Here is a 22,626-nt window from a genome sequence, read left to right as displayed (position 1 = left end):
CCCGTAGCAGGCCTTTTTCTTTTCTTTTCTTTTCTTTTTTTTTTCTTTCCTGTCCACTCTGTTTCAGCAGCTTCCAAATCCCAGGCTGGGATCGACAGGTTGTGGGACGCGGGGGTAGCGTGGCGGGTGTCAGGCTACAGTTCTGAATGCTCTTGGGATAAGGTTTCTTATGAAAACTGGCAGCTTTTTTGTTCTTCCTCAGCCTTTTTAACACACAGCCAGGTCTCTCTGTTTCGCTGCACCCGCTGTGGTTGTGACTGGACTGGGCTAAATTTATGCTGCTGACAACCCCCATTGAAGTGCATCGGTGGCACAGAGTCAGTGGGAGTTGTGTGTATAGAAGCGCGGGCAGCCCTTGGCCCGCTGAGTGTAATAGCATATCTGCCTTGGGAGATTATGGGTATGATATGGGCAATGCGTAATGGATAGGGCAGTCTGTGTACAAATTTCCAATGACTCGCTACACCCCTTTAGGATGGTGGCTGTCAAAAGTGTTAGCACTTTACACACACAACAACCACGGATCATATTACTGGAGGCCCCAGCTCTCACAGGCTGGTTCCTCCTATACTTCCCAGTAGGTAATTGCTGCAGGGGTACCTATTGAACACATCAAGGAGAAAGCACTTGTGAATTTTCTACTTTGAGCTCCACTGTATGAATACAGAAGGAGGAAAATACCGAACATATTTGAATAAGCATGGACGGAAGTTCAAAGGGAATCACATTGTAAGAGATATCTCCAAAAGATTTAAATTTGCAACCCGATGAGAACTTGATTTAACACACGGAAACTGAACCCCCCCCGGGGGGGGTGCATTATGTTGCTATGCACTTAAATCAAGACCTTATCCCTGATGTCAGCACTTCGTTTTTTGGAGTTAATGGAAAGGTATAGAGATGCGGAAACTTCCACACCCTGCATGATGCTTAAAACGTTTTAATTTTTTAGCATGTCTTTTTGAATGAGTCTGCCTATGACTGGGGAATCTACAAAAGTTTAAACATGAAGATCTGACTGAAGAACACTAGCATTCTTTGATTAAGCATCCTTTCAGGCTAAAAATAGACAGTGTCACCTCTTCAGATTGGTGCCAGCAAAATAAGCAGAAGCCTTGCTCTTTTTCTGAGTTGAGAGTAAACTTAAGTGTGTGGTTTTTCTGGTCTTCCAAACTAAACTGAGACATAATAGATTAGCATCAATAAAGACACTGTTGTTCACAGAAAAAAAAAATGCTTGTTCACAGAAAAATTAGGGGCAAAATAACCACCCCAGCGATGGCCTGAGGTTGAATGTACACAACTCTTTTTATAATAATATTGAAAATCATTGTTAATATTGGAAACCATAACATTGATTATATTATCTGCCTGCATCTAGTGTCTAGAACACTATGAAAAGTCACTCATCCATGTACCCAATTTATTAGCCCCAGATATATTCCGGGCACAGTGCTAGTGTCTGGAGATAGACATAGATATAAATGAGATATTGTCCCTGCCTTTTGGGGCCTTGTCAATTTATTTTTGTTGTACAATAAATAGTGTATGCTATGTACCTGTCACTAGCCTAAGTGCTTTACATATATTAACTCATTTAATCATCAAAACAACCATAGGCAATAGTTACATTTGTACCCCCAATTTACAGATGAGGAAACTGAGGCACATATAAATCAACATGCCCGAGGGCACATGCCTAGCATATCAGCAAACCCAGGATTTAAACCTAGGCAATCTAGTTCCAGAGACCCTACTGTTTGTTACCCACTGCTTCTGAGCTAATTGAAAAAATAAGCCTTTAACTATTTTCAACTTAATTGCTAGTGACATCAAAGAGCCTAGAAATGCTGGCTTCTGCAATATTCAGATCAATGATTGGGCAAAACTATAAGAGACATGCTAGTTCAATCTGTAAAGGAACAAAACAGAAGAGAGCCAGAGTCTAAGGGCCACCAAAAAGCCAAAACAAAATGCAATTTAATGGGGATAAACATGAGACATTCTTAAATGCAATAAATCCCTCGGTACAAGCCCTAGATGACTGAGATCTGACTCCATGGTATGGGGGCTTCTCCAGGGGGTAGACAGTGGTTTAAAACCAGTCCTATGACATGGTAGACAGTGCTGATCACAAGACTTCTCTGAGTATTTCATGTGTTTCTGGATGCTTCATAAGAGACTCTGGCAAACCGAGGACAACTCAGGAAAACAAAACCTCAGTCCATGTCCTATGGGGAACTGTGGAGTTTAGTCAATAAAATAAAACATGGCTTGAGGGGGTGGGCAAGAATGAAAGTTATCTTCCAATAATTAAATGTCTGCCCTATGGTACAGGGGTGAGGTTGTACTGTTCAGTTTTATTGCTTCTAAGGACAGACCTCAGCTCTAAAGAAAAATGCTCCAAGACACAGGTTTTGGTTTCCATAGAAGGAACAAAGCTTTCTAAGGAAGAAGCTCCCAATATGGTAGGTAGCCTTGGGGAGAGGGAGGGCTCCCTCTGGCCAGCCTATCTGGCAGCCTTCACCCAGACCGTCACACGTTTACATTACCTGCCTTGAACTTACAACTCCCAAGAAAGCTGAATCAGCGTCTGTCTGCCCATCTGCCCATCTCCAGATTCTGGCTTCTGTGGGAAGTTGACCAGTGTTCTCCAAGTTTCCTTCCAAGGGAAGCCTTCCATGACTTCTTGTTTCCATTTTGGAGCCTTGAATTCCACAACATTTTTTAAAACCGGTTATCCCTGTTTCATAGATATATCAGAGGGCCGAGTAGCCAACCGAATTAGAAGCAGATAATATCTCCCCCTCACACCTAGATTCCTGCTCACATCTGAATAACTACTTCTATACAACCAGCCTCAGCATTGTTACACAGCAACTTAGTCCTAACCTTATTCTAGAAAATTGGTCTGGTCCCTAGTGGCCACTATGTCATTTAGCTGAGAGCTTACTATCATTTCTAAGTTAATTTGTGAGTTAATTGTAAATGTCAGGAAGCTCTGACACTGCAGAAAATAGTAAATTATTGAGATAGACCAGGGTCAGGAGGATTCAAAATTGAATAAAGTTGGTTGTTGATCAGTTTTGATCAAAAAAGGACATTGACTGGAGTTCCTGTGGTGGCTCGGCTGGTTACAAATCCGACTAGACTCCTTGAGGATGCTGGTATCCTGAGGATGCAGGTTTGATCTCTGGCCTCCCTCAGTGGTTTAAGGCTCCAGTTTGCCATGAGCTGTGGTGTAGGTCACAGATGTTGCTATGGCTTCGGCATAGGCCAGCGGCTGAGGCTGCAATTCAACCTCTAGACTAGGAACTTCTATATAACACAGGTGTGGCCCTAAAAAATAAAAAAGGAAAGAAAGAAAAAGAAAAGTACATTGACATCTAAAAAGGACTGGAATGTCGTCAAATATGAGTTGCCTCATAAGTGGACACTGGATTACTGGGTGAAAAATATTTTCCCACCCCAAGATTCCCATAAATACTCCACAATCACAACCGCAATCACATTTCATCTAAGTGACTCTTAAACCTATAAAATTTTTAAAAAGAAGAACTTAGTCCCTGCCTGTGGATATGTCCATTTTGATGGTCTGAATATGGTATTGTAAATTATAAAACTCCAAACATGTGCATTACAGCTAGTGGTAAAATACTCGTCTTTCCCATACCACTGCGCTTCTGCTTCAGGAATAGATGCCTCCCATTTCTTCTTCTTGTCTGACCTCCATGGTTTCTCTTCCCCCTGGCAAGGTCAAGCCCTTAACATCAGGACTATGTTAAAAGAAAGATGCATATTTCCCTCAAACTTCTGGAATAATCAGGGCTACACAAAGTGGGGACTGGTCCTCCTTAGTAAAGGGAGAAAACAAAATCTCAGTCCAAAATGTTTCCAACCCCTATTAGTCTCCAAATTTTTGGTCTAATGATGCTTTTTTTTTTCCCTCACAATAGCAGTATTTACTATGATCTATGTCTATCCATTCCCAGCAGTACAGTCCTCAAGGACTCCACTGTCTCCCATTTGTTGCTGATTAATCCACAGCATCTTAGAAAATGGAGTCAAAGTGGAATGCCATGGTAATTAAGCAAAGGATTCAGAGAGCCTCTATTTTTTAACTTCTCTTGCAAAAATCATTTTTGAGGAGTGGCAAACTGAAAACCCACCTCCTGACACAGCACGCACAGTCAATTAGATCCCTCCCTGAGTGATGAAATGCTTTCCTTCCTGAGAATCCACGTCAAACATCTTACCTGGAAGACAGTTGTCTTCAGCTCACCACTCAGTGCTGGTTTAAGGCGAGTAACAACAGGGCTTTCCTAGCTGCTTTTCTCAACCCTGGGACACACAGGTCAAAAGAGAAGGCAACGTTAGGCAGAAATTTCTGTAATTTACAATCTCCAGCTTGCCGGCCAAAGCCAAACGGCTCTCGGATACAACGTGTAAACAGGGCATTGCTGCCCTTCATCTGGGTAATTGGTCCCAAATGCTGTTACCACTTTTTAGATCAAATGCTTTACATACTTTTTAAAGAACCTGGAACTTTTCTCCTTTGGCAGGGAAAAGTTTGGAGTGTAACTCAGCCTTTTCATCAGCACTAAGACTCCTATAAACAGCCAGGTGATTTCATGTGGGGGCCTGTAAACACAGGAGGCTGGGGGCCTGCTTCACGAGTTCCCGTCAGTGTTTGCATGTTCATCCATCTATCGTTGGCTCCCCCTCCGAGCCAAATTTTTTCAGCGTGTTTATTTAACATGCACAGCTTCTGCAAGAACTGAGCAGACAGGCCACCTCCTAGGGGTTGCCAGCCAGTTACCAGAAGCCGGGCGATGTCCCATTCTAGCAGAACATGTTCTTATCGGTACGTGCCTTGAGCGTGATGCACCACAGTGAATTTGGCCTAAAACCAGTTGTTTTGTGACATCATCTTCTGGGTGAAGTCCTGGGGATGCTGTGAGAGAAAACAGTGTGGCTTCTGGGAGGAGACTAGGCTTGGGATGACGCAGGGGGACTCCAGGGTGCATGACCCTGAGCAGGAAACACAACCTCCCTGAGCCTCGGTTTTCATATCTGTAAAATTGAGCTAGTAATAGAATCCTTGCAACCTCATCATGAGGATTAAATGAGAAAGTGAATATAAAGGTTTGGGAGGGATTTGTTCCTGACGATTCATCAGGTTAAGGATCTAACGTTGTCAGTGTTGTGTCTTGGGTTCAATCCATGACCTAGGAACTTCCATGAGCCATGGCTGAGGCCAAAAATTGAGTAAATAAAAAATAAAAGTTATGGAGCATTCCGCATACTATTATCATATAAAGCATTTTTAAAACTATGTAAACTAGGAGGTCCCATCATGGCTCAGTGGAACCAAATCTGACTAGCATCCATGAGGACACAGGTTCAATTCCTGGCCTTGCTCAGTGGGTTAAGGATCCGGCGTTGCTGTGGGCTGTGGTATAGTCTCTGGCTGTGGTGTAGTCACAGACGCTGTAGTCACAGATGTGGCTCGGATCTGACGTTGCTGTGGCTGTGGTGTAGGCCGGCAGCTACAGCTCTGATTCAGCCCTTAGCCTGGGAACTTTCATATGCCATGGGTGTGGCCCTAAAAAGCAAAAAAAAAAAAATGTAAACTATAGATAGATAGATAGATAGATAGATAGATAGATAGATAGATAGATAGATGGATATACACCTTTCTGCTTCAACCTATACCAGGCAGGGAATACATTTCCCCCTGCCTTTGAAGTCTCTCATTTGGGCTCCAGTATTCCAAGAAAATATAGCTTTCATCATGGGTTTTGCAAGACACTGACAAAATCTGTTCCTTTATTTTGTTTTTCTCTCATACGTTCCTCTTTACCTATTTCCAATATCCCCAGTGACATTTGTAGGCCTTCATTTCTCTTCAAAATGTTTCTAGAATGCTCTTGAGTTCTATATTAACTATGGCTTCTCCAAGTTTTCCTTATTTAGTTCTTTTGATCTTTCATTCAAAGTCAGGCTCTCTCCTTGTCATTTTTCTACTTTTTTTCCCCTTTGCATTCCACTCCACTCCTTTGGCTCTATCTCCTTGGCATTAAGGTAGTCTACATATGCAATATTCCAAGTGGAAGCTCAGCAGCAAAGACTTCAGGGAGATTTGGGACTTCGACTCCTTTCCCACGTCTGGGATAAGAAGATTAGACAAGAATGAGCTTTCTCGGCCTTGGCTTCTGCCATTACATTTCCTACTGGTCTCAGTTGTTAAAAATGGGAAATATTGCTCCCACGCATGGTCTGTAGCAGTTTGTTTTCCAAACAACATTGCAATTCTATTTCCTCCAGGGAGGCCATATAGCATTGTGCTTAAGTACAGAGATTCCAGAAGTAGACAATCTGGGCTTCAGACCCCTTTTAGGAGCAGTGTAACCTTGGGCAAGCTATGTAATTTCCCTGTGCCTAGTCTTTCTTATCTGCCAAATGGTGATAACAGTGTTTGTCTGGTACTGTTACAGTAAACTAAGTTGAGTTAACACATGCAAAATGTTTCAGACTGTGCCTGATTACAGTAAGCACTCAAGAAATGTTGGTCAACAATATTTCATTTAGATTCTCCTTTTTAAAAAGTCCTATATGTATTTAACTGTCGGTTTCCCCTCTGGTCTCTCATATGTGGCCACATTTCCACATATATAATTGACAATTTGTTTCACATACTGTTCTTCCCTACTTCAGAACATTACAGGAAGTGTGAAATAAAATAGGACAAAACTGCAATTCCGAAAACATCTAGATTTCTTCCCCAGTCACCATCTAGTCATCATTACCTAAAGTGGGATGAAAGTTTTATTAGGAACCCAAAACACAACTGGCATTTACCCAAAAGTTAGTGAGTCTGGGTTAGCTTTAGGAAAACCTGGTTTGAATTTTAGGTGAACCTCGTCTCTACTCTCAAATGCCTAAAGAGGATTTATAGTTTCAGGTGGATACCAAATGAAATTTGGTAAGTTCATCTGAGTTTTACTTTGGGTTTGTCATTTGAATGAACTCAAATTTCATGCAGTCTTAATCTTTATATTTATGGGTTTTCTGCCATTTTCACCTCAGTTGATAAAAAAACGTTTTTAAATAAAAATTGAGACACACTGTGCAATAATTAAGCAAACTGCAATATTCTTGACACTGTCTCAATAATAAATGTAAAGAAAATATAGTTTTGGTAATATATGCTTTAATGAGTCAAGCTATTTTTGCAAATATTCTCCTTTATTTCATACTGTGTTTATTAGCCATGAAATTCCAAATGGACCAGATAATGATTAACAAAATTATCTATTTCTGTCAACATTTAAAGACCTGCACTGCATCATTTTTTGATCCCTGGCTCAGTTAAATCATGACTTTAAAATCAAATTTATGTGATGTAAACGCTGCATTTTTACATTTTTACCCCCCCTCCCCCAGAAGTCAGAAGTCCAGACTTTAAACTAGCTAATTTCCTCAAATTATATGCTAGAGGTTTGGGGAGATTTAAGGATAGATCTTTTATGTCAAAATGATAGGTTCACAGTTTGTGATTGATGATCTTGTACATAGGGGTCTTTGGGATGAGAAGATTAGGCAAAAGTGAGCTTAGAGAAATTTCTAAATCCTACATTTGCAGAGATATGGGTAACATGCTTCCAGTTTCTGTTTATTGTAAGACAAAGTAATCTTAAATAACATACACCTTGAGATTAATATATCAGTGAGCTCTGAAAAGAGGATTTGCCTAAAAGTGCATTTTTCACTCCAGTAGTTAAATAGAAGCTTTCTAGTTACATTACTTTGAATACTTACTTTTTAATTGAACTAAACAAAGTTATTCTGGGATTTTAAAAAAATGTTTTGCCCTTAAGAAATGTGTATTAGATAAAAAAAAAAAAACTCCCCCAAATACTACTGCACCTTTTCATAAATTAACCACACCTTATATTATTTTAAAAATTAAAACCTGAAAACACACAAAAAAGTCATCTTTTTTTGTTGTTGTTGTTCTAATCTGTAGTCCCCAAATGACTGGCCATAAAAATAAACTTTACAACATCTTTGAGAATCCCAAAGAAGCCTGGTCAAGATATTTTTGGCTAGAAAAGAAAGCAATTTTGATATTCAAAAATTTGGCTTTTCTTAGTCAATCCCCCAAAGGGAAAAAAAAATCGGCTAATCTTAGAAGGATGGTAAATTTCAGTGATTCTGTAATCCAAATTGGTCCTCAGTCATGTTTTGAAATATGATTGAAGAGTAAAGACTGGGAAAAGACATAGAAAGTTTCAAAAATAACTCCAAATAAAAAAACTGAGCATTTCTTTAAGAGGCTTTTCCGTTTCTAAATTAGAGGATGAACCGCATCTAACTGGAAAATAGCAAAGTTTGTGCTGGCACGCCCACTTCACAGTAATCCCCCTCACTCCCCCCAAAAAAATCCACCTAACGCATTCTATTACTGGATCATTTAAAACATCAGATTTTTGTCGATCAAATAGTCCAGGTATCATCCGAGACAGCAATCCGGCTAAATCCGAATACATCTATACACAGGCTCTAACACACATACAGCAAACAACTGGCCATGCACGCACGCTGGCACACGCATGCGCACACACAAACATACACACGAAACCTGAGCAGGCTTTGCTCTGGGTCCTTAATAACTCCGGCATATTGTAAGCCCTGGAAAGAATTTTAATCTACATGGTTTGAAAATAGGGACCTTTTAAATATGCTGCATACAATTTGTGATGGTCATCTCTAAAATGCTGCTCCATTATCCTTTTCCATTTGGAATGAATGAGGCTAATTAATTTCAGGCCATACTTGATGAGGTCAGCACCATACGAGGGGTGCGTGCTAGACATTGCTAATCTCTTTCAGCTGAGAGTGATGAATTAAAGATGAAGCATGCCTTTGCAGGCCTAATTTAGAATGTATATCAAAAAAAAAAAAAAAACCTACAGCCAATAATACTATACCCTACAACAAAGGAAAACTTGTTCACTCAGGCTCCCTGAGTTGTGTTAATTTTAAAGACATTTTCAGTCCTCTTCAGAATCCCAGCTGTGGATGGGTGAACCATATCAAGAAAATCAAGCCATCTCTCACACATGGCCATGTGGACAAAAGTGAGATTAAAGGAAAGAAAGAAAGAAAACAGAAACAAAATACAATCATTGGGGTTCCAGCCTTTGTGTATTAAAATTCTACCTACACATTAGGCTTTTTTTTTTTTTTTTTTTTCCACAGCTACCACATGGACAAAGATCCCAAATTAGCAATACCTGTATTCACGCAATGACCACCCAGCTCTGCTGGGACATTTCAAAGCCACATGCTAAATGAGGCAGCCTGTTGTTTTTAAAGCAGATATCTTAATGAGGCTTATTAGGTTTTTCCATGTCTCTATTTTGAAAGCCAATAGAGATTGACCAGGTAGATAATGTGATACCTTTTATTAAGCCAAGAAAGAAATTGTAATACAGATGCCTCCAGGCCAAAATGTTCTTATGAAAGTTAATGTTAAGCCAACTTCCCAAGTTGTGAAAAGGGAGGAACTTGCTGATCTAAACTCTAAAGAGAAGAAGGAATTAGTCATAATTTCTCAAAGATAACTACTACAAGTCCCTGAGGGTGGCAAGAAAGATGGCTTGGCCCAGAGTCTAGAGAATCCACCTGGCAAAAAATATTTTCAGCGTACCTAGCTAGAGAAATCCTGACATTCTAAATGGGCCAACATTTCCAAGTGGTGGCCACAGTAGCTCCTGCCTCTGTATCCCAGTAGTCCTCATTAGAAAAAAGCTGCTTCGAATTAGGTCCAATCTACATGCTGAATCAATCTTTCATCCCTTTGATTGCTTCTGAAAATATTTATATTTCTTAATAATGCACATTTTGTCTTGCAACTTCTGATTAAACCCAGACGGGGTTTCCCAAAGCAGCCAATGTATGTGGAAGGGTGATTTGGGACAGGAAAAGGAAGATAAAAAACACAGGTTTTTCCCATTGGGGAACCATTAGAGAATATAAATCTAGCAATTTTGGTTATGTAAGCATCAGAGGAGAGTTGTAATAAATACAGATTGGAATATTATAGTGACCTAATGGAGATTACAGAATATTTTTATTATTGTGTGATTCTTCGTGGTAGCTTCAGCTATTCGGCTGGTTAGCTTAATAAATTTTATGAAAAATTACTGTAGGAGAGATTTAGGAAGAGTTCATATTACAACCAATAATAACCCACACAAGGTATCATATCAAAAAATAGAGAAATTGTTATAACAGAGGCATGACCAGACCAACTAAAGTATGTGTTTGTGTTGAATAAGGAGCATGGTGGTTGGGGTGATACTGGGGGAGGATGGATTCTTGGTTTGTGGTCCAAGAGAAAAGGGGCTTACTTTTTTTTTAGGACTGATAGGTTTGTTTTTTCTTTTTTTATTAAAGTATGGTTGATTTACAATGTTTTTTCAGTTTCTATTGTACAGCAAAGTGACCCAATCATGCACAGTTCCCTGGGCTGTACAGTACGGCCCCATGGCCCATCCATTCCAAATATAACAATTTGCATCCAAAAATCCCAAACTGCCTATCCATCCCACTCCGCACCCCCTCCCCAGGAACCACAGGTCTCCTCTCTTTGGCCGTGATCTGTTTCTGTTTTGTAGATAGGATCATCCATGCCATATTTGGTTTACTTTCAACCCTGTCACCAATCGGCTAGGAGAGCTTAGAGAAATCACCCAGCTTCTCCATACCTCAGGTTTTCCTTCTTGTTTTCATTTGGGAAATAAAGGAGATAAAGTTTTCCTTTCAAGTCTTAAATCCTATGGTTTTCTAGAGGCCCATCATTGTCTTTTTTTTTTTTTTTTTTTTTCTTTTTGCCATTTCTTGGGCCACTCCCGCGGCATATGGAGGTTCCCGGGCTAGGGGTCGAATCGGAGCTGCAGCTGCCAGCCTAAGCCAGAGCCACAGCAACGCAGGATCCGAGCCGCGTCTGAGACCTACACCACAGCTCACGGCAACGCCGGAACCCTGACCCACTGAGCAAGGGCAGGGATCGAACCCTCAACCTCAGGGTTCCTAGTCAGATTCGTTAACCACTGTGCCACGACGGGAACTCCCCATCATTGTTTTAAGTATTCAGTGTTCTCTGGAAGCAGAGAGGAAGAAGGCAGACCTCAACCAATGCTGCGCGTCTCCAGTGCCAGTCTCTGAGAGAGGGAAACCATGCCTCTCTCAAAGTGCCCAGCATGTCACTTGTCCCTGCTCACCTTCTCAGATATGGCTGTCACTTCTTGGTGCCTCATTTCTTCCCTCTTAGAGACCATGACAGAACGAAGCCCCCAAAAGCAATGCCCATTGTTTCGTTTTGACTCAACTGTCCCATTTTAGAGAGGAAGGAAATAAAGGCCCAAGAAGTAGAAGTCACATCCTTAGTAAGTGGTAAAGCTAGAATTGAAACCCAGGTCTCATTTCCAAACCAGGATCTGTTCTACTATGACATACTGCCTCGGAGTCTGAAGGATTGTTAGATTCCAAAAACAAGTGGAATTTCTTGTGGCCACAGTGCAAGTGAAAACTCCTTGCAACTGGAAACAGGAACATAGGATAGGGCAGTGACTTTGAACGTAGACTCTCGATTTCAATAATGTATCCCCAGCTTACTAGCAATGTGAGTTTCAAGCAAGTCCCTGAGCTCCATAAGCCTCAGTTTGCTTTTTATTTTCCCTTGGTTAATGGAAATAACAATCTCTACCTCAGAATTGTATAGAGATTAAATATACACATGTATGTTTACCATAGTGCTGGTATATAGTAAATGCTGATGCTATTAATAGCACCATCATCTTTTTTATTCACATAGTGAAAAAAACCCTGGAAGCTCCTAGAAAACCTAGGTATGACTTCTGATTCTGCTCCTATTAGCCCCATGGCTTCAGATAAGTCTCTGAGCCCCAGTTTACTGATCAGAAAAATGGGAATTTAAAATATCAACCTTGTGGGATTTCAGGAAAAATCAAGTGAGTTATGCATGTGAAGTTAACTTTTTTTTCTTTTTAGGGGTGCACCTGTGGCATTTGGAGGCTCCCAGGCTAGGGGTCAAATTGGAGCAGCAATTGCCATCCTATGCCACAGTTGCAGCAATGCAGGATCTGAGCCACATCTGTGACCTGCACCACAGCTCATGGCCGGATCCGTAACCCACTAAGTTAGGCCAGGGATCGAACCCACATCCTCGTGGATACTAGTCAGATTTGTGACCACTGAGCCACAACAGGAACTCCAGGATAACTTTTTAAGCAGGTGGGAGACCTATAAAAATACGTGGGTTGATGGTTTTATTAAAACATTATTATTCCTAAGTCAGAATGCCTCTGGATACTTGGAGCTGGTTAACAGATGATAAAAGGGATAACGCCACTCAAATAAACAAAATTTCTCAAATAAATCACCTTAGAAATGAGATACAAGCAACACCATGAAATCACAAAAGAGTATATGCCTTTCCTTAGTTATCACTGTTAGCCATTTTTTTTTTTCCAGTGCCGCACCCACGGCATATGGAGGTTCCCAGGCTAGGGGTCTAATCAGAGCTACAGCTGCCAGCCTACGCCAGAGCCACAGCAACACCAGATACAAGCCACATCTGTGACCTACACCACGGCAATGCCAAATCCTTAACCCACTGAGCAAGTCCAGGGATCGAACCTGCAACTTCACGGTTCCTAGTTGGATTTGTTTCTGCTGCGCCACGACGGGAACTCCACTGTTAGCCATTTAATCCTATTCTACTTTCTCTACCTAAATTTGCAATTATCTCTCATAATTGTATTTTACCACGGAATTAGATGATGATTAGGTCACAGGGACTGGGTTTAGAACAGGAAAACAGCGAGCACACTCTCTTTTTTGCTTTCCAAAGCAAAATTCTCAGGGAGAGAAATATCTCCAAGTAAAGAACACACATTTTGTGAAATATTAAATGGGAGCTTCTAAGAAGCCTTCAGACCCTTGTTAAAATATCATCAAATTTCTCCATTGACCAGCTGTCCATTGTATTTGTCCATTGCCTTGAACTTAAAAACAGATACATTATTGATACAATTTTGTTTAAGCTAAAGAAACATCTTGTGATGGGGATTTGTTTTCTGAGTAGGAATATTAAAGAGTTGGGGCCTAAAGGTGTATGTCTATTTTAAAAAGAAATTTTCTGATTGCAGATAACTTCTCAATTTGATTTAGTGTCGAACGATAGTGATGGGGTTGATAAGTGAGCATTCATCGGTAATTCATCTTGTGCTGGTAGAAATTTACAGCAAAGCAGTGCTTTCCCAACAGTGACAAGCCCTATTAATCTTCTTCAGACACATTTCAATAGGTGTTCCCATCTGTGGCCAACATCTAAACACTCTGGCATCACTGGCGACTTGAAGACACCTTCATTTCAAGTTACACTAGTGAAAATGTGATACTAGATTGTACTCTATTTTTTAACCTAATTCTCTCTCTTCATTCAATTAGCCTTTCTTGCCTGGATTTTCTGCTCATGTGTAACGTCATTTCCAAGGGAGAGCTCTCAAAAGATTTGGTTTCTTAAAGATGCACAATCTCCCCCCAAGGTTAACAACCAACAACTTTTGTTTGTTTGTTTGTTTACAATTTAAAATTGCATAGATTCCAGATCTGACAGTCACTGGCCTCTCATTGCATATGTCCTTAGAAAGGAGAATCTGCTCCAATACAGCTGCCTGGGCATTGAGAGGCCTTAGGAAAAGAAAAAGGCTAGAAAACCCATTGTGTTCATATTCAGAATGCAATTTATTATCCTGAACTATGATGCTTAATTTCAGTGCAGGGGAATGCTGGGAAAAGGAGAAGCAATTAGGAAAACAGAAAAAGTGAAAAAGAAACCCAGTGTTCAAAGAGCCGCATGTACTCAACATAGTCAGTCTATAGGATAAAACCCCTCTCCCATTCCTTTGCATCTGCTGGAGGACCTCCCATTAAAGAAAGACAATAATCATTTTACGGATAGATTATTTCACTTAAATTGCCTTTATCTACAAGCAACATGCTCTATGTGGCTGCAAGGTTAGTCTACGTGAAAAATGTAGAGAGGGTGTTTGATTTTTGGATTGCACCTAAGTGCTTTTTTGGTGCCATTTCTCCTCATAATGGATTTGATCTTGCAAGGAAAGTGGATTTGAACAGCATTTTTCTTGTGCACTTCAGAAATCATTCAAAAGAGAGAACTCTCTAACACATTCTTACTTTGGAAAGGTTAAATATACCTGCATAATGAATGGATTGTTTTTAACTTTATCGAACTTTTTTATGTAAGATCTGAAATACGTGTGTGTCGCTAGTTTGAGTATGTATAGGTATATATGTATATATACATATGTATGTGTGTGTGTATAAGATATTCATTCTCAAGAAGATCCCCCTCCCACATAAATATTTTTCACAATGATCATTTGAGTTTGTTATAGATCTCAAAAACTTCATCGTAGGTGGCAAGTTTAAATGCGCTACATTAATAACTTGTTATCCAAGACAAATTAAGTCCTTATGTGTCAAAAAGCACTCAGCACTGGATTATCTACAAGACAAGTATTTATTGAATAAATGTAGAGTCCAATTTCATTTTAATGTGACTGACTGTACATTTCAGCTTCTTAGGCAGATAAAAACACTCTGACCTATAACTGTGTTGCAACATTACACCTAACTTGTCTATTTCTATTATTGTCTCCTAACTTAGAATATGGAAAGAAGGCTTTTTTTCTTTTTTTGTCTTTTTTCTTTTCTTTTTTTTTTTTTTTTTTTTTTTTGGTTGTTGTTCTGAAGAGCAAGGGGAGAGGTAGAAAAACGGCTGGCATTCAGCCTAAAGAGAAATCATTGAAACAAATTAATCCTATGCCGTTTAAATTGACATGGTAATCCATCATCAGAGAAGGCAAACTCTGAAAGCAATCTAGAATCTGCCCTGCTCCTTCACTGGCCCTGGAGGCACAAAGACAGATAGTAAAGGAAGGAGGGAGGAAATCATAAAAGTTAGGAATGCCTTAGAAAATAATAAAATTGGTTATATCAGCTCTCACTGTCCTGCCTCTGAAAACTTTCTTTGGAAAAGAGAGGTTAACTTTCAACAGTTGCTTTCCAAAGTTTACTTCTAAGTGGTAGGTCATATGCAGTGAAGCTCAGAGAATCTGCCTCCTTGAGGCTGCCAGGCTGCTGACTAGAGTCTAACCACTGCCTGCTGAGTCTAAAAAGTGGACCAACTGGGAGCTTGGGTGAGACCCATAGTTACACAGAAACTTTCCCTAAAGTGGTAAGGGGCTTCTTATGAAGGAGTTAGGATCGGGTTTGTTTGGGGGTTTTGTTGTTGTTTTGATTTTTTTGGTGGAGGAGAGTGGGAAGGAATCTTCTTTTTTCCCTCCTATAATTATCCCGTTTTGCATCCAATGAAACAGTATATTATTGTAATTTTTGAAGTAAAACTTTTGCAATATCCCTAAACACGGAGGCAAGCCTGTCAATTATCTGTGCCTCTTCTTTTGGAGGCTTATTTTTTCAAAATTTCCTTCACTTCAAAAAGCCTGTGAGATATGTTGTTAAAACTTGCTCAAAATTCAAAAATTACATAGCAAACTGAAGTGTCCCATCTGGGTAGATAATTAAGATAAAAAAGCCTTATAAAGAGCTCCATTATAAAAAAACAATGTTCCTGTATTTCCAACACACTGAATTCCAAGGGTTTTTTGTTGTTGTTCCTCTTTAGCTTATATATGTGAAGATGTTTTCTTTTTTTGTTGTTTGTTTTTTGGGGGGAGGGGATAGTGTAGTACCTCACCTACTCATTATTGTCTAGACATACAAATTTGAACACAGAAATGAGTATTATTTTTCCAATTTAGTAATGCATTAGCCATAAAGGCAAGACAATTCAAAAATATTTTTAATATTGAAAGTCCACTAACAATAGATCACGTGTGAAGACAAAAACCCAGATACCTTAGTGCCAAAAGAAAGTAGGCAAAAGGACACAAATATAAACCATACCCAAGAGCTGCCCTATTTAAATTTATCTAGGATAGAATTTCTTCTAGTTTATTAAGAAATTTTTATATGTACCTGAAACTTCAGAATAAACATCACACCTTTTCCCTAGAATTTTTATTCACTGTTTTTTAAGGGGGTGATAATTCTTGCTTATTGACTAATGGTTTTTCAAGTATTTACACATAAAAGACAAATTAGAGGCATTTCCAAGGTAAATGGAAAGAGAGCTAAAGGCTCTTATATAAAATATTCATCCACAGCCAAACTAATTGCAATTTTAAGAGTTGTTAGGAAAGAATAGGTTTAGGTGTTTGTACATATGTTTGTTCTTAAAAGAACATGGAAATTTAAATTGTAGCTCTTCAATACCTGCATTGCACTTTCTGAGAAAGATCTGATGCTTTTGAATTTGTTTTCAATGCATAAACAATGCAGATTTCAACACAAAAGAATATGATTTTAAAAGCTGCTAAATTAGGCAAAATCATATGAGAAAAGTCAGTGAGTAAATAAGCATAAATCTTGGGGTTATGAAGAAAAATATTTTTAAATGTTTTTATTCCCCATCCCCCCTCTTAAATTTCACTTCTTTCTATTTTCATGGCAATATGGCACCAAAGTATATACAAAATGAAAATTTACCATACAACTTTTGGAGTCAATAAATAAGTTATTAACATGCATCCTGCAAAGAAACAAGATTGCCTAAATTTTTAACTTCTCTCTGACATGGGATGTGACGTGGTCCTGTCAAGAAATACCCAGTGTGACATTTTTCAGAGAAGTTAATATTCTCTTCCTTCTACATTTTCACTTTTGCTTTAAACTATTTTAAGTGATATCATCTCAGTCAATTTACTTCAGTCAAACACATTGTAATCCCTTCAGTAAGTTGATTAATTTATTATAAATTGTAATGGCCAGGTGGGAAAGGTAACTTTCTCTATCCTGTATTCAAAATAAAATGATCAGTGTAAATTTTACTTAAACATTACACTTCGTAAAGCTGATACTCCCTACAGTCAGAAAAACTGAATATTATGTTAAACAGCCTCCTCTTTATTTTGCACAGAAGTTTATTTTAATGTGTACCTTCAACATTTCAAAAAACCATCCCTTTAAGAGGAGAAATGCAGTTGGTAATTAATTAATTATATTTTCTAAATTCATACATTGTATTTTTTTCTATTATGGCAGTATGTCTGTCTTTGTCCATTTGTTTAGTTCTCTAATTATAGGCTTTATATTGAAACTGGGGTTTTTCAGTCTTCTAAAAACCAGTGGAATGGAAATTAGCCCTTAAATTATTTTCTCCTGAAATTCACCTTGAGTTTGTGGCTAAAGGAAATTAAACAAGATAAATCCCTTTTGTTGTTCTGTTTGTATTTTCTTTAAGTACACTGATGCAGCTAATTAACAATATTGATTTATCTGGAAATTTGCCTTACTAACACCTTCAGATTTAAATGACTGGCACTTGATACTATTTGATTAATGCTTTCTTTTTGACATACCAAAAATGAACTGTCATTTTAAAGATGTCATTACCAGCCCCTAAAGAGAAAAAATACAGAAAGAGACAACCTTTCCTCACTCTGTCCACTTCTAAATAAGAACCAATGTCCACATAGCTTTAGATGTCTTTAAAACTTTCTCAGCAGGAGTTGCCTTGCAATATAATATTAAAAGCATGTACAGCCCACCTCAGATTGGTTAAATGGGCAACAAGCCCCTTATGCTATCATGTCTAGCTAGAGACAATTCACTTTTATTCTTCAATTCATCGAAAAGTAAAATAAATAGAGTAGCAAATTGTTGAATTTTAAAATAAATATACTGGGCAAAAGGCACTCACCTTTGTTTAAAAGCCCTGCCAAAGCTACCAAACTGAAAATGTTTTCACTTTGAAGTATCTTTCTATGACTCTGCAGAGCACAACTTCACCAATACTAAGTTGCTTCAGCTTGTATTTCAACAATAGTGATTCCAAGGAACTCATTCAAAACTCTTCTTTGCACTGTTTTTTGCCAGAGCCTCAGCATGTACACATGAGTGATAACCTCCATCTAGTGCTTGAGTGTATAAACCTTTGATCCATGAGAGAACTTCTACCACCATAAGAAGATATGCACACTCATGTGCATATACCTTTGTGCACTATTACATAACCACTTATTAAAATGCCACCAGGGTGAAACCAGCAGAATGCATTTTCTTAATCTCATCCAAATTTTATGGCTATAACTTGGCTACTGACAAGATTCTAAATTAGCTTTAACTTAAATGAAAGAAGGTAAAACATGTATTAGGATTTGGATTTTTTTTAATCCCCCTTCCATAATAATCAATTGTTGTATACATGTTAGAATTATTTTTAAAGTGAACTGGGTGGTCAGGTAAATAGAAGAAAATATTTCACTACATTGTGCTTTCTTATTCCCTAAGAATTCTCATCTCCGTGGATTGAGCTGCCTTGATGGATGAGACTCTAGTCTCTCTGAATGGAAACCCGCTTTCCTAGGCAGGGTGGGGGTGGGGGAGGACCAGTGTGAGAGAGAGAGAGAGAGAGAGAGAGAGAGCGAGAGAGCTCTAAAATCCTTACAAATAGAGTGGATTTACCTTGCCTCCTTCTCCGCTCCCTCCTTCCCTTCCTTCCTTCCCTCCCTCCTTCCTCCCCTCCTTCCTTCGCTTCAGCCCCTTTGGTACATTAGTGTAGTTAACCTTCGCTCTGGCCGAGACCAAGAAGGGTTAATGGAGACCCGGCTCCTGACAGCCTCCAGATCTGCAATGCTCTCCAGCCTCTACCGCAGGAATTAGAGGATTACCCTGGAAGGAATTCGAGGCACCAATCGCCTCGCACCTGAACACATCACTCCAATTCATTTGGGATTCATATATTAAAAAAAAAAAAAAAAAAACTCCCTTCTGGAAAACGGTTAATTGGATCTGCACTTATATTTCCTGTTGCACCGAGAAGACAAGTAGGGCAGCCTGAACTGAATTCTTCAAGCTGCCAAGGAAATTGAGCAATTTGGGGAGAGGGGAAATTAAATAAATAAATAAATAAATAAATAAATAAATAAATAAATAAGCAAGCAAGCAAGCAAGAAAGCAAGCAAGCTATCAGTTTCTTCAGGAAAAGCAGATCTTTTTAGGAAAAGGTCAAAAACGAGAAAGGGAAGGAGAAAACGAAAAAGATTCTTCCTTTTTCTCACCTTCCGCCCCCTCGTTTCCCCCGAAATTAGTGCCTTCTTGATTATGTGCAGCTGTTACAAACCTCAAGGTTGGTTCCTGGTAGCGAGCGAGCCTCCCGCTTCCAGAACTGAAAAGTCATTTTTGCGCCAGGACTTTGCTGCTTGAGTTTGGGAAGAAGATTTTGCTCTCCTTCCCTGCAAACTGCCCCCAAAGCCTTTCTAACTTCAGCGAGCCCCGCAAGCCTTTGTGCCTCCACCGTTTAAGTTCCTGCAGCCAGCCTTGGGGCCACAGACGAATTCCCTAGCTAAGAGTGTGGCTTGAGACCCTCAAAGCTGATTTCCTGCCCAGGAGAGGATGGAGACGTCCTGAGGACGTCGTTGGTGTGTGTCACCCTGCTTCTGCCTTCCTCCTCGGCCTCAGACTTCCACCTGCCCAGGAGCCCCGAACCTGGAATCCACTCGCCCTGCGGTCCGTAGCGGTTCCGCCACCCGGCGGCCGCCCTTGACACTGGGTGGGAGGGAGAGGCAGCTGGCGGGGCTGGGCCGCTGAGTCCTCTTTAGAAACGCTAGGGGAGATGCGGGGCAGAGATTCAGCTAGGAGAAAGTTCGGGGATGCTGCGGGGCACGGCATGGGGGAAATGCAACCCATTTGGGCCACACGGTTTCTCCAGGAGGCTGTCTGGAGAACCCGCCCTGTGGGGGAACCTGCCAGCATCCCTGCGCCGGGCCTGAGATTCCCCTCCTCGAGCCACATGACCACTGCCACTCGCGACCTGGAGCCCGAGGCGCCCAAGCCCTCGGTCCCGCGGCGGCCGGCGCAGCTCTCACCCGGCGCCGGCCCCGCCAAGCCGGGCCGCGGCGGACTCCCTGCGGCTGGCTGCGCCCTCGAGTCTCAAGTCTCCCGTCGAGGAGTGAGGCACTCGGGCCTGCGTCCGGGAGATCCCAGGAGGTGGTCAGGCCGCTCCCCTCGAGGCTCGCACCCGCCTCTCAGCCTTGCCAAATCCCTGAAAGTCCTGGTCCCCTTCGTCACCCCAGGGGCTTCTAATCACTCGGTATCGATTTCCCTAACTCTTTTCATCCCGTTGAAGACACATCTTAAAACACTCCAGCCCGGAGTGTGCTCTGGGCTTTATCCACACTAATAAAATGATTTACCCTTCTCTCTGCGCTCTCCTCACAGAGGAAAATCGTTCGAGCCCCGGCTATTTGTGTGTGATCAGTAAATATTTAGTGCGGTGACATCCTCAGCTAGGCTTCTGATCGATTCGGGGCCCACCGGGAGGTGCGCATGGCCCGGGCGGGGCAGAGCCGAGCCCGCGGAGGGGGCTCCTCCCGCCCTCGCCGCTGGCTGCTGATTTACGGCCTCTGAAACCAGCAAAGGGGGGCGAAAGCGCGCCGGGAAAATTGGCTTTTCAACCTTTTTACTTTTGACATTCAGCCACCTCCCCAGGCTCTAATTCTCGCCCCTACAGCCCCCTCTCGACCCGGTACCAAGGGCGCCCTGTGCGCCCCGCAAGCCCTTCCTGCTGCAGAGCGCTGCGCTCGCGCCCCCGCGGCCCAGGGACCACCTATCACAGCCCTGCGCCGCGACGCGGGGAGGCCCAGGTCCCTGCCCTGGGGGTCGTCGCCTTCGGGGTGGGATGCACTCTGCCCGCCCACACCTCAGAGGGCGGGGATGGGGGGAGTGGAGAAACCCAGAGCTGTGGTAGCGAAAGAGGAGCCACTGTCCTCGCTACCTTTACGCCGACCCTCGGTCTTTACCCCACTTCGGTGGCTGGTCCTCGACGCCCCTCGGGCCGGATGGCGTCGGGTGGGAACTTTCCTCGCCGAGAACTCCCGTTTCCTTAAAAGCGAAAAAACGCTTAGCTTGGAGGAGTTGGAAGGGGGCCTCCAACCCTGATCTTGGCTGCCAGAGGGCTGCAGCCTAGGCAGTGGCAGTGGCCGTGGCCGCTCCCCCCTGGCCCTCCTGGGCTCACACTTTTTCCTTATTTTCAGGGCTGGGCCCTGGACCCAGACATCAAGCAACGGGCCCCACACGGTATAAGGCACAGCATGGTCTTGCTCCCTCCTAAGGTGCCCCACCAATACGGGATGCTACCTCCTCCAGGTAGAAGGATGTGGGGGATACTAACCCCCTGAACTCCATCTCTCTCCGGCCGGGGGCGCGGGCCTGAAAGACTCCAATACTGATGCCCACCTGTTAGCGGGCCTGATCCCCTCTCACCTGAGGCCCAGGCTTCTCCAATTCCCCTGGGACCCAGGGAGAGAGGTGAACGACCTCTCTGGTCCTAGCAGCCCTCCCCAACGCTATGACACTCTCCTTTGTCCCACGCGTGATTTTCTAAACCGCCTTATCTACAGACTATATCTTTATACTAATGCATACTTAATTGGTCTGTCTTGACTGTCCATATAAAACAATTTAATTAGGGTGCTTTCTTGCTTTGGAGAGCAAAGAAAAAAATCTGCCCAGTGCTTATTGTATTTAGCACCAATACAGGCAGAAAATGTAGCACAAGTTTTTGGTTGAAAGAGCACCTCTGTGCCCATTGAAGGGCGTTGATCCGAAAAGACAGAAAGGACAAGTAAAATCGATTTGAAGCGACCCTCTCTGTCCCTTTCACACCATTCAGAAACTCCATTCCTTCTAAGACAAAGACCAGCGCCTTGGGAATTCTCAGGGGAAAAGAGGACTCCAGTCCCACAAGCCTAAGGCACTTTTAAAAAATCCTCGATATTGCACTTAAAACCTGCTCTTGGTTCCGTGTCCCCCGCATGCAGGTTTCACCAAAGGCACCCCCTCCGAAGCGTCAGTCAGTATGACTGACATCCCCCTTCTCTTCCTCTCCCTCGGCCTTCTGGCCTGACCAGACCAGCCTTTTAGGGTTAGTGCAGCCCTCACCTTTGACCCTCAAGATCGAAGTGGCTGCTACACTGCAGAGTGCAGAACTACAACGCAGGCCAAAGTTAAAACAAAACAAAACAGAAAAATATTTCTCTACTCCCAAAGCCAGGGAAATCAATTCTGGTTCAGCTGTCTGAGGCACCTTACCCAATAACACCTGCACCCTTAACTTTCCTTTTTTTTTTTTTTTTTTTTTTCTTCTTTTGCAATGAACTGCCCTAGCCACTCTAAAGGAGGGGACTTGGGTTGTCAGGGCTGCATTGCTGGGTTGTAGTGCCTTGTCCTCCATTAGGAACCTGAACGCCAGGTTATCCGATGGGCACCCTGGCTGGGGAAGGCGGTCATCGATCAGACCCGGCAGGAGAGGGAGGGAGAGGAGAAGAGAGGAGGGCCAGGAAGGGGAGGGGAGAGGCTGGGCTGTGCTCACCTTCACCTGCCCTG

At 41.8% G+C, this 22,626-nt stretch overlaps 1 protein-coding gene across 17 annotated transcripts in view; it reads right to left on the bottom strand.

The window, feature by feature from the left end:
* Positions 1–22,626, bottom strand: part of LOC102160410 (atherin-like) — a 48,970-nt gene that overhangs the window by 18,978 nt on the left and 7,366 nt on the right. For 6 of the 17 annotated variants that reach the window (XM_021099339.1, XM_021099341.1, XM_021099340.1 and 3 more), the window contains one exon: positions 2,553–4,341. The exons of 1 other annotated variant lie outside the window; for it this stretch is intronic. The gene's annotated coding sequence lies outside the window, so the exon portion shown is untranslated. Of the gene's footprint in view, positions 1–2,552; positions 4,342–22,626 lie in introns of those variants that run through there. 10 more of the 17 variants (XM_021099336.1, XM_021099346.1, XM_021099352.1 and 7 more) reach the window with 6 other exon arrangements.

This window comes from Sus scrofa, chromosome 7 (assembly GCF_000003025.6).
Source record: "Sus scrofa isolate TJ Tabasco breed Duroc chromosome 7, Sscrofa11.1, whole genome shotgun sequence".
NCBI classification, from domain to species: domain Eukaryota; kingdom Metazoa; phylum Chordata; class Mammalia; order Artiodactyla; family Suidae; genus Sus; species Sus scrofa.
The sequence above is the reverse complement of the archived record's forward strand: the minus strand, read 5'-3'. Positions and strand labels throughout refer to the sequence as shown.